This window comes from Chanodichthys erythropterus, chromosome 15 (genome assembly GCF_024489055.1).
Source record: "Chanodichthys erythropterus isolate Z2021 chromosome 15, ASM2448905v1, whole genome shotgun sequence".
NCBI lineage: Eukaryota > Metazoa > Chordata > Actinopteri > Cypriniformes > Xenocyprididae > Chanodichthys > Chanodichthys erythropterus.
Genome location: NC_090235.1, coordinates 40,556,687 through 40,572,899, shown reverse-complemented (window position 1 = coordinate 40,572,899; position 16,213 = coordinate 40,556,687).

The following is a 16,213-nucleotide window of genomic DNA, read 5'->3' as shown; positions in this document are numbered from 1 at the left end:
TAACTTAGAGCGCGAAAGTTGTTCGGCCCAATGAGGTCTATATGTGTACCGAGTTTCATACTAATACGTGCAAGCATGTTTAATATATGGACCAAATTTTCAGACTTTTTTCAAGGGGGCGCTGTCGAGCCCCCCTGCCACGCCCGGGTACCAGCCTCTCCGGCGTCCTAATGGCCGCGGATTCCAATGTGTGTGCCAATTTTCAAGAGTTTTTGAGCATGTTAAGGCCCCCAAAAAGCCCCGGAAGACGGAAAAAAAAAAAAAAAAAAAAAAAAAAAAAAATAATAATAATAATAATCCTTAGAAGAACAAGAGGGCCCTGCGCGAATTTTCGCTTGGGCCCTAATAATCCTTAGAAGAACAAGAGGGCCCTGCGCGAATTTTCGCTTGGGCCCTAATAATAAATATAGCTGCGAGCAGCGATGGCGGGCCCAAGCCCGGTGGCACCGCCACCCCGGTGGCTTCAGGGCAACTGTGCACAGCGGGCAATAGGCACTTAAAACGGTTAAACATCAAAGGACTATGTCAAATTCACTCCACATTTACTGCACTACAAGGTGCCGTTATAGAGCCCCTCCTCCCCGCCCATTTTCAAAGGATTACATGTGCCAAGTTTTAACATTATTCTGATGAATTTTGAAGCAAATCAGGTAAAAATAAGAGGGTGATCTCAATGTATGCTGAAAGTGACACATTTTCTGCTTCCAGTTGGTGGCGCTATGACTTTGAATCACAATAGTCAAATCCATGTGATCAGCCTTGTACAACGAAGACTAAGCCAAAGTTTCATCAAAATCAATTAATGTATGCAGAAGTTATAACACTTTGTTTCCCTTTTCTTGCCATAAATTCGTTGCCTCGCCACGGCCAAACCGTTTGAGATATCCAAAATCCGTTTGCAATTAAACAACTTCAATGTGTTAGCAACAAGTTAAAAAAGCTTGGTGTAAATTGGATAAACCCTGTAAGAGTAGTAGTATAAAATTCATAGCCTGTTTTTCAAAAAATTAACATTCAAACCAAAATAGCTGACTTCCTGTTGGTCGGAGCTAATGAATGTAAATTAGAAAATTGTCCGGCTTGATGAGAATAATATGTGTACCGAGTTTGGTGACTGTAGGAAAAACTAACCCCCCCACTTTTGTCAAAAGGTGGCGCTACTGAGCCCCTCCACCACGCCCATTTCTATGGCTTTGTCCATGTCTACTGGTTGACAATATTGATGTGTGTGTCGAGTTTCATGCAATTTGAAGCATGTTAAGAGCCTCAAAAACACTCAAGAATATTATTACAGTTTGACCTGTTGCCATGGCAACAATATTTCAAATATCAAAAATCCTGTCATAGGTCTACATCTGCTGTGTATTGACATTACACTGATGAAGTTTGAAGCAAATCAGGTAAAAATAAGAGGGTGATCTCAAAGCATTTTAAAAGTGATACACTTCTTGCTGCCATTTGGTGGCGCTATAACTTTGACTCACAATAGTTACATCCATGTGATCAGACTACTACAACCAACACACTCCTGAAGTTTCATAAACATCAATCAATGTATGCAGAAGTTATAACACATTTCCTGTTTCCCTTTTCTCGCCATAAATTCGTTGCCTCGCCACGGCCAAACCGTTTGAGATATCCAAAATCCGTTTGCAATTAAATAACTTCAATGTGTTCGCAACAAGTTAAAAAAAGCTTGGTGTAAATTGGATAAACCCTGTAGGAGTAGTAGTATAAAATTCATAGCCTGTTTTTTCAAAAAATTAACATTCAAACCAAAATAGCTGACTTCCTGTTGGTCGGAGCTAATGAATGTAAATTAGAAAATTGTCCGGCTTGATGAGAATAATATGTGTACCGAGTTTGGTGACTGTAGGAAAAACTAACCCCCACTTTTGTCAAAAGGTGGCGCTACTGAGCCCCTCCACCACGCCCATTTCTATGGCTTTGTCCATGTCTACTGGTTGACAATATTGATGTGTGTGTCGAGTTTCATGCAATTTGAAGCATGTTAAGAGCCTCAAAAACACTCAAGAATATTATTACAGTTTGACCTGTTGCCATGGCAACAATATTTCAAATATCAAAAATCCTGTCATAGGTCTACATCTGCTGTGTATTGACATTACACTGATGAAGTTTGAAGCAAATCAGGTAAAAATAAGAGGGTGATCTCAAAACATTTCAAAAAGTGATACACTTCCTGCTGCCAGTTGGTGGCGCTATAACTTTGACTCACAATAGTCACATCCATGTGATCAGACTCCTATAACGAACACACTCGTGAAGTTTCATAAAGATCAATATATGTATTAAGACATTATAACACATTTCCTGTTTCCTTTTTCTCGGCATAAATTCGTTGCCTCGCCACGGCCAAACCGTTCGAGATATCAAAAATCCCCTGGCAATTTTTAATCATCAGTGTCTTGACTTCATGCTGACCGAGTTTGGTGGCGATCGGATTAATCGTCTAGGAGGAGTATATCAAATTCCAGAGCATGCGTTTTTCAAACAACCCTTAATAGCTGACTTCCTGTTGGCGTGGCGATTAACTTAGAGCGCGAAAGTTGTTCGGCCCGATGAGGTCTATATGTGTACCGAGTTTCATACTAATACGTGCAAGCATGTTTAATATATGGACCAAATTTTCAGACTGTTTTCAAGGGGGCGCTGTCGAGCCCCCCTGCCACGCCCGGGTACCAGCCTCTCCGGCGTCCTAATGGCCGCGGATTCCAATGTGTGTGCCAATTTTCAAGAGTTTTTGAGCATGTTAAGGCCCCCAAAAAGCCCCGGAAGACGGAAAAAAAAAAAAAAAAAAAAAAAATAAATATAGCTGCGAGCAGCGATGGCGGGCCCAAGCCCGGTGGCACCGCCACCCCGGTGGCTTCAGGGCAACTGCGCACAGCGGGCAATAGGCACTTAAAACGGTTAAACATCAAAGGGCTATGTCAAATTCACTCCACATTTACTGCACTACAAGGTGCCGTTATAGAGCCCCTCCTCCCTGCCCATTTTCAAAGGATTACATGTGCCAAGTTTTAACATTATTCTGATGAATTTTGAAGCAAATCAGGTAAAAATAAGAGGGTGATCTCAATGTATGCTGAAAGTGACACATTTTCTGCTTCCAGTTGGTGGCGCTATGACTTTGAATCACAATAGTCAAATCCATGTGATCAGCCTTGTACAACGAAGACTAAGCCAAAGTTTCATCAAAATCAATTAATGTATGCAGAAGTTATAACACTTTGTTTCCCTTTTCTTGCCATAAATTCGTTGCCTCGCCACGGCCAAACCGTTTGAGATATCCAAAATCCGTTTGCAATTAAACAACTTCAATGTGTTAGCAACAAGTTAAAAAAAGCTTGGTGTAAATTGGATAAACCCTGTAGGAGTAGTAGTATAAAATTCATAGCCTGTTTTTTCAAAAAATTAACATTCAAACCAAAATAGCTGACTTCCTGTTGGTCGGAGCTAATGAATGTAAATTAGAAAATTGTCCGGCTTGATGAGAATAATATGTGTACCGAGTTTGGTGACTGTAGGAAAAACTAACCCCCCCACTTTTGTCAAAAGGTGGCGCTACTGAGCCCCTCCACCACGCCCATTTCTATGGCTTTGTCCATGTCTACTGGTTGACAATATTGATGTGTGTGTCGAGTTTCATGCAATTTGAAGCATGTTAAGAGCCTCAAAAACACTCAAGAATATTATTACAGTTTGACCTGTTGCCATGGCAACAATATTTCAAATATCAAAAATCCTGTCATAGATCTACATCTGCTGTGTATTGACATTACACTGATGAAGTTTGAAGCAAATCAGGTAAAAATAAGAGGGTGATCTCAAAGCATTTTAAAAGTGATACACTTCTTGCTGCCATTTGGTGGCGCTATAACTTTGACTCACAATAGTTACATCCATGTGATCAGACTACTACAACCAACACACTCCTGAAGTTTCATAAACATCAATCAATGTATGCAGAAGTTATAACACATTTCCTGTTTCCCTTTTCTCGCCATAAATTCGTTGCCTCGCCACGGCCAAACCGTTTGAGATATCCAAAATCCGTTTGCAATTAAACAACTTCAATGTGTTCGCAACAAGTTAAAAAAAGCTTGGTGTAAATTGGATAAACCCTGTAGGAGTAGTAGTATAAAATTCATAGCCTGTTTTTTCAAAAAATTAACATTCAAACCAAAATAGCTGACTTCCTGTTGGTCGGAGCTAATGAATGTAAATTAGAAAATTGTCCGGCTTGATGAGAATAATATGTGTACCGAGTTTGGTGACTGTAGGAAAAACTAACCCCCCACTTTTGTCAAAAGGTGGCGCTACTGAGCCCCTCCACCACGCCCATTTCTATGGCTTTGTCCATGTCTACTGGTTGACAATATTGATGTGTGTGTCGAGTTTCATGCAATTTGAAGCATGTTAAGAGCCTCAAAAACACTCAAGAATATTATTACAGTTTGACCTGTTGCCATGGCAACAATATTTCAAATATCAAAAATCCTGTCATAGGTCTACATCTGCTGTGTATTGACATTACACTGATGAAGTTTGAAGCAAATCAGGTAAAAATAAGAGGGTGATCTCAAAACATTTCAAAAAGTGATACACTTCCTGCTGCCAGTTGGTGGCGCTATAACTTTGACTCACAATAGTCACATCCATGTGATCAGACTCCTATAACGAACACACTCGTGAAGTTTCATAAAGATCAATATATGTATTAAGACGTTATAACACATTTCCTGTTTCCTTTTTCTCGCCATAAATTCGTTGCCTCGCCACGGCCAAACCGTTCGAGATATCAAAAATCCCCTGGCAATTTTTAATCATCAGTGTCTTGACTTCATGCTGACCGAGTTTGGTGGCGATCGGATTAATCGTCTAGGAGGAGTATATCAAATTCCAGAGCATGCGTTTTTCAAACAACCCTTAATAGCTGACTTCCTGTTGGCGTGGCGATTAACTTAGAGCGCGAAAGTTGTTCGGCCCGATGAGGTCTATATGTGTACAGAGTTTCATACTAATACGTGCAAGCATGTTTAATATATGGACCAAATTTTCAGACTTTTTTCAAGGGGGCGCTGTCGAGCCCCCCTGCCACGCCCGGGTACCAGCCTCTCCGGCGTCCTAATGGCCGCGGATTCCAATGTGTGTGCCAATTTTCAAGAGTTTTTGAGCATGTTAAGGCCCCCAAAAAGCCCCGGAAGACGGAAAAAAAAAAAAAAAAAAAAAAATAATAATAATAATCCTTAGAAGAACAAGAGGGCCCTGCGCGAATTTTCGCTTGGGCCCTAATAATAATCCTTAGAAGAACAAGAGGGCCCTGCGCGAATTTTCGCTTGGGCCCTAATAATAAATATAGCTGCGAGCAGCGATGGCGGGCCCAAGCCCGGTGGCACCGCCACCCCGGTGGCTTCAGGGCAACTGTGCACAGCGGGCAATAGGCACTTAAAACGGTTAAACATCAAAGGACTATGTCAAATTCACTCCACATTTACTGCACTACAAGGTGCCGCTATAGAGCCCCTCCTCCCTGCCCATTTTCAAAGGATTACATGTGCCAAGTTTTAACATTATTCTGATGAATTTTGAAGCAAATCAGGTAAAAATAAGAGGGTGATCTCAATGTATGCTGAAAGTGACACATTTTCTGCTTCCAGTTGGTGGCGCTATGACTTTGAATCACAATAGTCAAATCCATGTGATCAGCCTTGTACAACGAAGACTAAGCCAAAGTTTCATCAAAATCAATTAATGTATGCAGAAGTTATAACACTTTGTTTCCCTTTTCTTGCCATAAATTCGTTGCCTCGCCACGGCCAAACCGTTTGAGATATCCAAAATCCGTTTGCAATTAAACAACTTCAATGTGTTAGCAACAAGTTAAAAAAGCTTGGTGTAAATTGGATAAACCCTGTAGGAGTAGTAGTATAAAATTCATAGCCTGTTTTTTCAAAAAATTAACATTCAAACCAAAATAGCTGACTTCCTGTTGGTCGGAGCTAATGAATGTAAATTAGAAAATTGTCCGGCTTGATGAGAATAATATGTTTACCGAGTTTGGTGACTGTAGGAAAAACTAACCCCCACTTTTGTCAAAAGGTGGCGCTACTGAGCCCCTCCACCACGCCCATTTCTATGGCTTTGTCCATGTCTACTGGTTGACAATATTGATGTGTGTGTCGAGTTTCATGCAATTTGAAGCATGTTAAGAGCCTCAAAAACACTCAAGAATATTATTACAGTTTGACCTGTTGCCATGGCAACAATATTTCAAATATCAAAAATCCTGTCATAGGTCTACATCTGCTGTGTATTGACATTACACTGATGAAGTTTGAAGCAAATCAGGTAAAAATAAGAGGGTGATCTCAAAGCATTTTAAATGTGATACACTTCTTGCTGCCATTTGGTGGCGCTATAACTTTGACTCACAATAGTTACATCCATGTGATCAGACTACTACAACCAACACACTCCTGAAGTTTCATAAACATCAATCAATGTATGCAGAAGTTATAACACATTTCCTGTTTCCCTTTTCTCGCCATAAATTCGTTGCCTCGCCACGGCCAAACCGTTTGAGATATCCAAAATCCGTTTGCAATTAAACAACTTCAATGTGTTCGCAACAAGTTAAAAAAGCTTGGTGTAAATTGGATAAACCCTGTAGGAGTAGTAGTATAAAATTCATAGCCTGTTTTTTCAAAAAATTTACATTCAAACCAAAATAGCTGACTTCCTGTTGGTCGGAGCTAATGAATGTAAATTAGAAAATTGTCCGGCTTGATGAGAATAATATGTGTACCGAGTTTGGTGACTGTAGGAAAAACTAACCCCCACTTTTGTCAAAAGGTGGCGCTACTGAGCCCCTCCACCACGCCCATTTCTATGGCTTTGTCCATGTCTACTGGTTGACAATATTGATGTGTGTGTCGAGTTTCATGCAATTTGAAGCATGTTAAGAGCCTCAAAAACACTCAAGAATATTATTACAGTTTGACCTGTTGCCATGGCAACAATATTTCAAATATCAAAAATCCTGTCATAGGTCTACATCTGCTGTGTATTGACATTACACTGATGAAGTTTGAAGCAAATCAGGTAAAAATAAGAGGGTGATCTCAAAACATTTCAAAAAGTGATACACTTCCTGCTGCCAGTTGGTGGCGCTATAACTTTGACTCACAATAGTCACATCCATGTGATCAGACTCCTATAACGAACACACTCGTGAAGTTTCATAAAGATCAATATATGTATTAAGACGTTATAACACATTTCCTGTTTCCTTTTTCTCGCCATAAATTCGTTGCCTCGCCACGGCCAAACCGTTCGAGATATCAAAAATCCCCTGGCAATTTTTAATCATCAGTGTCTTGACTTCATGCTGACCGAGTTTGGTGGCGATCGGATTAATCGTCTAGGAGGAGTATATCAAATTCCAGAGCATGCGTTTTTCAAACAACCCTTAATAGCTGACTTCCTGTTGGCGTGGCGATTAACTTAGAGCGCGAAAGTTGTTCGGCCCGATGAGGTCTATATGTGTACCGAGTTTCATACTAATACGTGCAAGCATGTTTAATATATGGACCAAATTTTCAGACTTTTTTCAAGGGGGCGCTGTCGAGCCCCCCTGCCACGCCCGGGTACCAGCCTCTCCGGCATCCTAATGGCCGCGGATTCCAATGTGTGTGCCAATTTTCAAGAGTTTTTGAGCATGTTAAGGCCCCCAAAAAGCCCCGGAAGACGGAAAAAAAAAATAAAAATAAAAAAATAAATAAATAATAATAATCCTTAGAAGAACAAGAGGGCCCTGCGCGAATTTTCGCTTGGGCCCTAATAATCCTTAGAAGAACAAGAGGGCCCTGCGCGAATTTTCGCTTGGGCCCTAATAATCCTTAGAAGAACAAGAGGGCCCTGCGCGAATTTTCGCTTGGGCCCTAATAAATATAGCTGCGAGCAGCGATGGCGGGCCCAAGCCCGGTGGCACCGCCACCCCGGTGGCTTCAGAGCAACTGTGCACAGCGGGCAATAGGCACTTAAAACGGTTAAACATCAAAGGACTATGTCAAATTCACTCCACATTTACTGCACTACAAGGTGCCGCTATAGAGCCCCTCCTCCCTGCCCATTTTCAAAGGATTACATGTGCCAAGTTTTAACATTATTCTGATGAATTTTGAAGCAAATCAGGTAAAAATAAGAGGGTGATCTCAATGTATGCTGAAAGTGACACATTTTCTGCTTCCAGTTGGTGGCGCTATGACTTTGAATCACAATAGTCAAATCCATGTGATCAGCCTTGTACAACGAAGACTAAGCCAAAGTTTCATCAAAATCAATTAATGTATGCAGAAGTTATAACACTTTGTTTCCCTTTTCTTGTCATAAATTCGTTGCCTCGCCACGGCCAAACCGTTTGAGATATCCAAAATCCGTTTGCAATTAAACAACTTCAATGTGTTAGCAACAAGTTAAAAAAGCTTGGTGTAAATTGGATAAACCCTGTAGGAGTAGTAGTATAAAATTCATAGCCTGTTTTTTCAAAAAATTAACATTCAAACAAAAATAGCCGACTTCCTGTTGGTCGGAGCTAATGAATGTAAATTAGAAAATTGTCCGGCTTGATGAGATCAATATATGTACCAAGTTTGGTGACTGTAGGAAAAACTAACCCCCACTTTTGTCAAAAGGTGGCGCTACTGAGCCCCTCCACCACGCCCATTTCTATGGCTTTGTCCATGTCTACTGGTTGACAATATTGATGTGTGTGTCGAGTTTCATGCAATTTGAAGCATGTTAAGAGCCTCAAAAACACTCAAGAATATTATTACAGTTTGACCTGTCGCCATGGCAACGATATTTCAAATATCAAAAATCCTGTCATAGGTCTACATCTGCTGTGTATTGACATTACACTGATGAAGTTTGAAGCAAATCAGGTAAAAATAAGAGGGTGATCTCAAAGCATTTTAAAAGTGATACACTTCTTGCTGCCATTTGGTGGCGCTATAACTTTGACTCACAATAGTTACATCCATGTGATCAGACTACTACAACCAACACACTCCTGAAGTTTCATAAACATCAATCAATGTATGCAGAAGTTATAACACATTTCCTGTTTCCCTTTTCTCGCCATAAATTCGTTGCCTCGCCACGGCCAAACCATTTGAGATATCCAAAATCCGTTTGCAATTAAACAACTTCAATGTGTTCGCAACAAGTTAAAAAAAGCTTGGTGTAAATTGGATAAACCCTGTAGGAGTAGTAGTATAAAATTCATAGCCTGTTTTTTCAAAAAATTAACATTCAAACCAAAATAGCTGACTTCCTGTTGGTCGGAGCTAATGAATGTAAATTAGAAAATTGTCCGGCTTGATGAGAACAATATGTGTACCGAGTTTGGTGACTGTAGGAAAAACTAACCCCCCCACTTTTGTCAAAAGGTGGCGCTACTGAGCCCCTCCACCACGCCCATTTCTATGGCTTTGTCCATGTCTACTGGATGACAATATTGATGTGTGTGTCGAGTTTCATGCAATTTGAAGCATGTTAAGAGCCTCAAAAACACTCAAGAATATTATTACAGTTTGACCTGTTGCCATGGCAACAATATTTCAAATATCAAAAATCCTGTCATAGGTCTACATCTGCTGTGTATTGACATTACACTGATGAAGTTTGAAGCAAATCAGGTAAAAATAAGAGGGTGATCTCAAAACATTTCAAAAAGTGATACACTTCCTGCTGCCAGTTGGTGGCGCTATAACTTTGACTCACAATAGTTACATCCATGTGATCAGACTCCTATAACGAACACACTCATGAAGTTTCATAAAGATCAATATATGTATGCAGACGTTATAACACATTTCCTGTTTCCTTTTTCTCGCCATAAATTCGTTGCCTCGCCACGGCCAAACCGTTCGAGATATCAAAAATCCCCTGGCAATTTTTAATCATCAGTGTCTTGACTTCATGCTGACCGAGTTTGGTGGCGATCGGATTAATCGTCTAGGAGGAGTATATCAAATTCCAGAGCATGCGTTTTTCAAACAACCCTTAATATCTGACTTCCTGTTGGCGTGGTGTTTAACTTAGAGCACGAAAGTTGTTCGGCCCGATGAGGTCTATATGTGTACTGAGTTTCATACTAATACGTGCAAGCGTGTTTAATATATGGACCAAATTTTCAGACTTTTTTCAAGGGGGCGCTGTTGAGCCCCCCTGCCACGCCCGGGTACCAGCCTCTCCGGCGTCCTAATGGCCGCGGATTCCAATGTGTGTGCCAATTTTCAAGAGTTTTTGAGCATGTTAAGGCCCCCAAAAAGCCCCGGAAGACGGAAAAAAAAAAAAAAAAAAAAAAAAAATAATAATCCTTAGAAGAACAAGAGGGCCCTGCGCGAATTTTCGCTTGGGCCCTAATAATAATCCTTAGAAGAACAAGAGGGCCCTGCGCGAATTTTCGCTTGGGCCCTAATAATAATCCTTAGAAGAACAAGAGGGCCCTGCGCGAATTTTCGCTTGGGCCCTAATAATAATAAATATAGCTGCGAGCAGCGATGGCGGGCCCAAGCCCGGTGGCACCGCCACCCCGGTGGCTTCAGGGCAACTGTGCACAGCGGGCAATAGGCACTTAAAACGGTTAAACATCAAAGGACTATGTCAAATTCACTCCACATTTACTGCACTACAAGGTGCCGTTATAGAGCCCCTCCTCCCTGCCCATTTTCAAAGGATTACTTGTGCCAAGTTTTAACATTATTCTGATGAATTTTGAAGCAAATCAGGTAAAAATAAGAGGGTGATCTCAATGTATGCTGAAAGTGACACATTTTCTGCTTCCAGTTGGTGGCGCTATGACTTTGAATCACAATAGTCAAATCCATGTGATCAGCCTTGTACAACGAAGACTAAGCCAAAGTTTCATCAAAATCAATTAATGTATGCAGAAGTTATAACACTTTGTTTCCCTTTTCTTGCCATAAATTCGTTGCCTCGCCACGGCCAAACCGTTTGAGATATCCAAAATCCGTTTGCAATTAAACAACTTCAATGTGTTAGCAACAAGTTAAAAAAGCTTGGTGTAAATTGGATAAACCCTGTAGGAGTAGTAGTATAAAATTCATAGCCTGTTTTTTTCAAAAAATTAACATTCAAACCAAAATAGCTGACTTCCTGTTGGTCGGAGCTAATGAATGTAAATTAGAAAATTGTCCGGCTTGATGAGAATAATATGTGTACCGAGTTTGGTGACTGTAGGAAAAACTAACCCCCACTTTTGTCAAAAGGTGGCGCTACTGAGCCCCTCCACCACGCCCATTTCTATGGCTTTGTCCATGTCTACTGGTTGACAATATTGATGTGTGTGTCGAGTTTCATGCAATTTGAAGCATGTTAAGAGCCTCAAAAACACTCAAGAATATTATTACAGTTTGACCTGTTGCCATGGCAACAATATTTCAAATATCAAAAATCCTGTCATAGGTCTACATCTGCTGTGTATTGACATTACACTGATGAAGTTTGAAGCAAATCAGGTAAAAATAAGAGGGTGATCTCAAAGCATTTTAAAAGTGATACACTTCTTGCTGCCATTTGGTGGCGCTATAACTTTGACTCACAATAGTTACATCCATGTGATCAGACTACTACAACCAATACACTCCTGAAGTTTCATAAACATCAATCAATGTATGCAGAAGTTATAACACATTTCCTGTTTCCCTTTTCTCGCCATAAATTCGTTGCCTCGCCACGGCCAAACCGTTTGAGATATCCAAAATCCGTTTGCAATTAAACAACTTCAATGTGTTCGCAACAAGTTTAAAAAAGCTTGGTGTAAATTGGATAAACCCTGTAGGAGTAGTAGTATAAAATTCATAGCCTGTTTTTTCAAAAAATTAACATTCAAACCAAAATAGCTGACTTCCTGTTGGTCGGAGCTAATAAATGTATATTAGAAAATTGTCCGGCTTGATGAGAATAATATGTGTACCGAGTTTGGTGACTGTAGGAAAACTAACCCCCCCACTTTTGTCAAAAGGTGGCGCTACTGAGCCCCTCCACCACGCCCATTTCTATGGCTTTGTCCATGTCTACTGGTTGACAATATTGATGTGTGTGTCGAGTTTCATGCAATTTGAAGCATGTTAAGAGCCTCAAAAACACTCAAGAATATTATTACAGTTTGACCTGTTGCCATGGCAACAATATTTCAAATATCAAAAATCCTGTCATAGATCTACATCTGCTGTGTATTGACATTACACTGATGAAGTTTGAAGCAAATCAGGTAAAAATAAGAGGGTGATCTCAAAACATTTCAAAAAGTGATACACTTCCTGCTGCCAGTTGGTGGCGCTATAACTTTGACTCACAATAGTCACATCCATGTGATCAGACTCCTATAACAAACACACTCGTGAAGTTTCATAAAGATCAATATATGTATTAAGACATTATAACACATTTCCTGTTTCCTTTTTCTCGCCATAAATTCGTTGCCTCGCCACGGCCAAACCGTTCGAGATATCAAAAATCCCCTGGCAATTTTTAATCATCAGTGTCTTGACTTCATGCTGACCGAGTTTGGTGGCGATCGGATTAATCGTCTAGGAGGAGTATATCAAATTCCAGAGCATGCGTTTTTCAAACAACCCTTAATAGCTGACTTCCTGTTGGCGTGGCGATTAACTTAGAGCGCGAAAGTTGTTCGGCCCGATGAGGTCTATATGTGTACCGAGTTTCATACTAATACGTGCAAGCATGTTTAATATATGGACCAAATTTTCAGACTTTTTTCAAGGGGGCGCTGTCGAGCCCCCCTGCCACGCCCGGGTACCAGCCTCTCCGGCGTCCTAATGGCCGCGGATTCCAATGTGTGTGCCAATTTTCAAGAGTTTTTGAGCATGTTAAGGCCCCCAAAAAGCCCCGGAAGACGGAAAAAAAAAAAAAAATAATAATAATAATAATAAATATAGCTGCGAGCAGCGATGGCGGGCCCAAGCCCGGTGGCACCGCCACCCCGGTGGCTTCAGGGCAACTGTGCACAGCGGGCAATAGGCACTTAAAACGGTTAAACATCAAAGGACTATGTCAAATTCACTCCACATTTACTGCACTACAAGGTGCCGTTATAGAGCCCCTCCTCCCTGCCCATTTTCAAAGGATTACATGTGCCAAGTTTTAACATTATTCTGATGAATTTTGAAGCAAATCAGGTAAAAATAAGAGGGTGATCTCAAAGCATTTTAAAAGTGATACACTTCTTACTGCCATTTGATGGCGCTATAACTTTGACTCACAATAGTTACATCCATGTGATCAGACTACTACAACCAACACACTCCTGAAGTTTCATAAAGATCAATATATGTATTAAGACGTTATAACACATTTCCTGTTTCCTTTTTCTCGCAATAAATTCGTTGCCTCGCCACGGCCAAACCGTTCGAGATATCAAAAATCCCCTGGCAATTTTTAATCATCAGTGTCTTGACTTCATGCTGACCGAGTTTGGTGGCGATCGGATTAATCGTCTAGGAGGAGTATATCAAATTCCAGAGCATGCGTTTTTCAAACAACCCTTAATAGCTGACTTCCTGTTGGCGTGGCGATTAACTTAGAGCGCGAAAGTTGTTCGGCCCGATGAGGTCTATATGTGTACTGAGTTTCATACTAATACGTGCAAGCATGTTTAATATATGGACCAAATTTTCAGACTTTTTTCAAGGGGGCGCTGTCGAGCCCCCCTGCCACGCCCGGGTACCAGCCTCTCCGGCGTCCTAATGGCCGCGGATTCCAATGTGTGTGCCAATTTTCAAGAGTTTTTGAGCATGTTAAGGCCCCAAAAAGCCCCGGAAGACGAAAAAAAATAAATAAAATAAAATAAAAAATAATAATAAATATAGCTGCGAGCAGCGATGGCGGGCCCAAGCCCGGTGGCACCGCCACCCCGGTGGCTTCAGGGCAACTGTGCACAGCGGGCAATAGGCACTTAAAACGGTTAAACATCAAAGGACTATGTCAAATTCACTCCACATTTACTGCACTACAAGGTGCCGTTATAGAGCCCCTCCTCCCTGCCCATTTTCAAAGGATTACATGTGCCAAGTTTTAACATTATTCTGATGAATTTTGAAGCAAATCAGGTAAAAATAAGAGGGTGATCTCAATGTATGCTGAAAGTGACACATTTTCTGCTTCCAGTTGGTGGCGCTATGACTTTGAATCACAATAGTCAAATCCATGTGATCAGCCTTGTACAACGAAGACTAAGCCAAAGTTTCATCAAAATCAATTAATGTATGCAGAAGTTATAACACTTTGTTTCCCTTTTCTTGCCATAAATTCGTTGCCTCGCCACGGCCAAACCGTTTGAGATATCCAAAATCCGTTTGCAATTAAACAACTTCAATGTGTTCGCAACAAGTTAAAAAAGCTTGGTGTAAATTGGATAAACCCTGTAGGAGTAGTAGTATAAAATTCATAGCTTGTTTTTTCAAAAAATTAACATTCAAACCAAAATAGCTGACTTCCTGTTGGTCGGAGCTAATGAATGTAAATTAGAAAATTGTCCAGCTTGATGAGAATAATATGTGTACCGAGTTTGGTGACTGTAGGAAAAGCTAACCCCCACTTTTGTCAAAAGGTGGCGCTACTGAGCCCCTCCACCACGCCCATTTCTATGGCTTTGTCCATGTCTACTGGTTGACAATATTGATGTGTGTGTCGAGTTTCATGCAATTTGAAGCATGTTAAGAGCCTCAAAAACACTCAAGAATATTATTACAGTTTGACCTGTTGCCATGGCAACAATATTTCAAATATCAAAAATCCTGTCATAGGTCTACATCTGCTGTGTATTGACATTACACTGATGAAGTTTGAAGCAAATCAGGTAAAAATAAGAGGGTGATCTCAAAGCATTTTAAAAGTGATACACTTCTTGCTGCCATTTGGTGGCGCTATAACTTTGACTCACAATAGTTACATCCATGTGATCAGACTACTACAACCAACACACTCCTGAAGTTTCATAAACATCAATCAATGTATGCAGAAGTTATAACACATTTCCTGTTTCCCTTTTCTCGCCATAAATTCGTTGCCTCGCCACGGCCAAACCGTTTGAGATATCCAAAATCCGTTTGCAATTAAACAACTTCAATGTGTTCGCAACAAGTTAAAAAAAGCTTGGTGTAAATTGGATAAACCCTGTAGGAGTAGTAGTATAAAATTCATAGCCTGTTTTTTCAAAAAATTAACATTCAAACCAAAATAGCTGACTTCCTGTTGGTCGGAGCTAATGAATGTAAATTAGAAAATTGTCCGGCTTGATGAGAATAATATGTGTACCGAGTTTGGTGACTGTAGGAAAAACTAACCCCCACTTTTGTCAAAAGGTGGCGCTACTGAGCCCCTCCACCACGCCCATTTCTATGGCTTTGTCCATGTCTACTGGTTGACAATATTGATGTGTGTGTCGAGTTTCATGCAATTTGAAGCATGTTAAGAGCCTCAAAAACACTCAAGAATATTATTACAGTTTGACCTGTTGCCATGGCAACAATATTTCAAATATCAAAAATCCTGTCATAGGTCTACATCTGCTGTGTATTGACATTACACTGATGAAGTTTGAAGCAAATCAGGTAAAAATAAGAGGGTGATCTCAAAACATTTCAAAAAGTGATACACTTCCTGCTGCCAGTTGGTGGCGCTATAACTTTGACTCACAATAGTCACATCCATGTGATCAGACTCCTATAACGAACACACTCGTGAAGTTTCATAAAGATCAATATATGTATTAAGACGTTATAACACATTTCCTGTTTCCTTTTTCTCGCCATAAATTTGTTGCCTCGCCACGGCCAAACCGTTCGAGATATCAAAAATCCCCTGGCAATTTTTAATCATCAGTGTCTTGACTTCATGCTGACCGAGTTTGGTGGCGATCGGATTAATCGTCTAGGAGGAGTATATCAAATTCCAGAGCATGCGTTTTTCAAACAACCCTTAATAGCTGACTTCCTGTTGGCGTGGCGATTAACTTAGAGCGCGAAAGTTGTTCGGCCCGATGAGGTCTATATGTGTACCGAGTTTCATACTAATACGTGCAAGCATGTTTAATATATGGACCAAATTTTCAGACTTTTTTCAAGGGGGCGCTGTCGAGCCC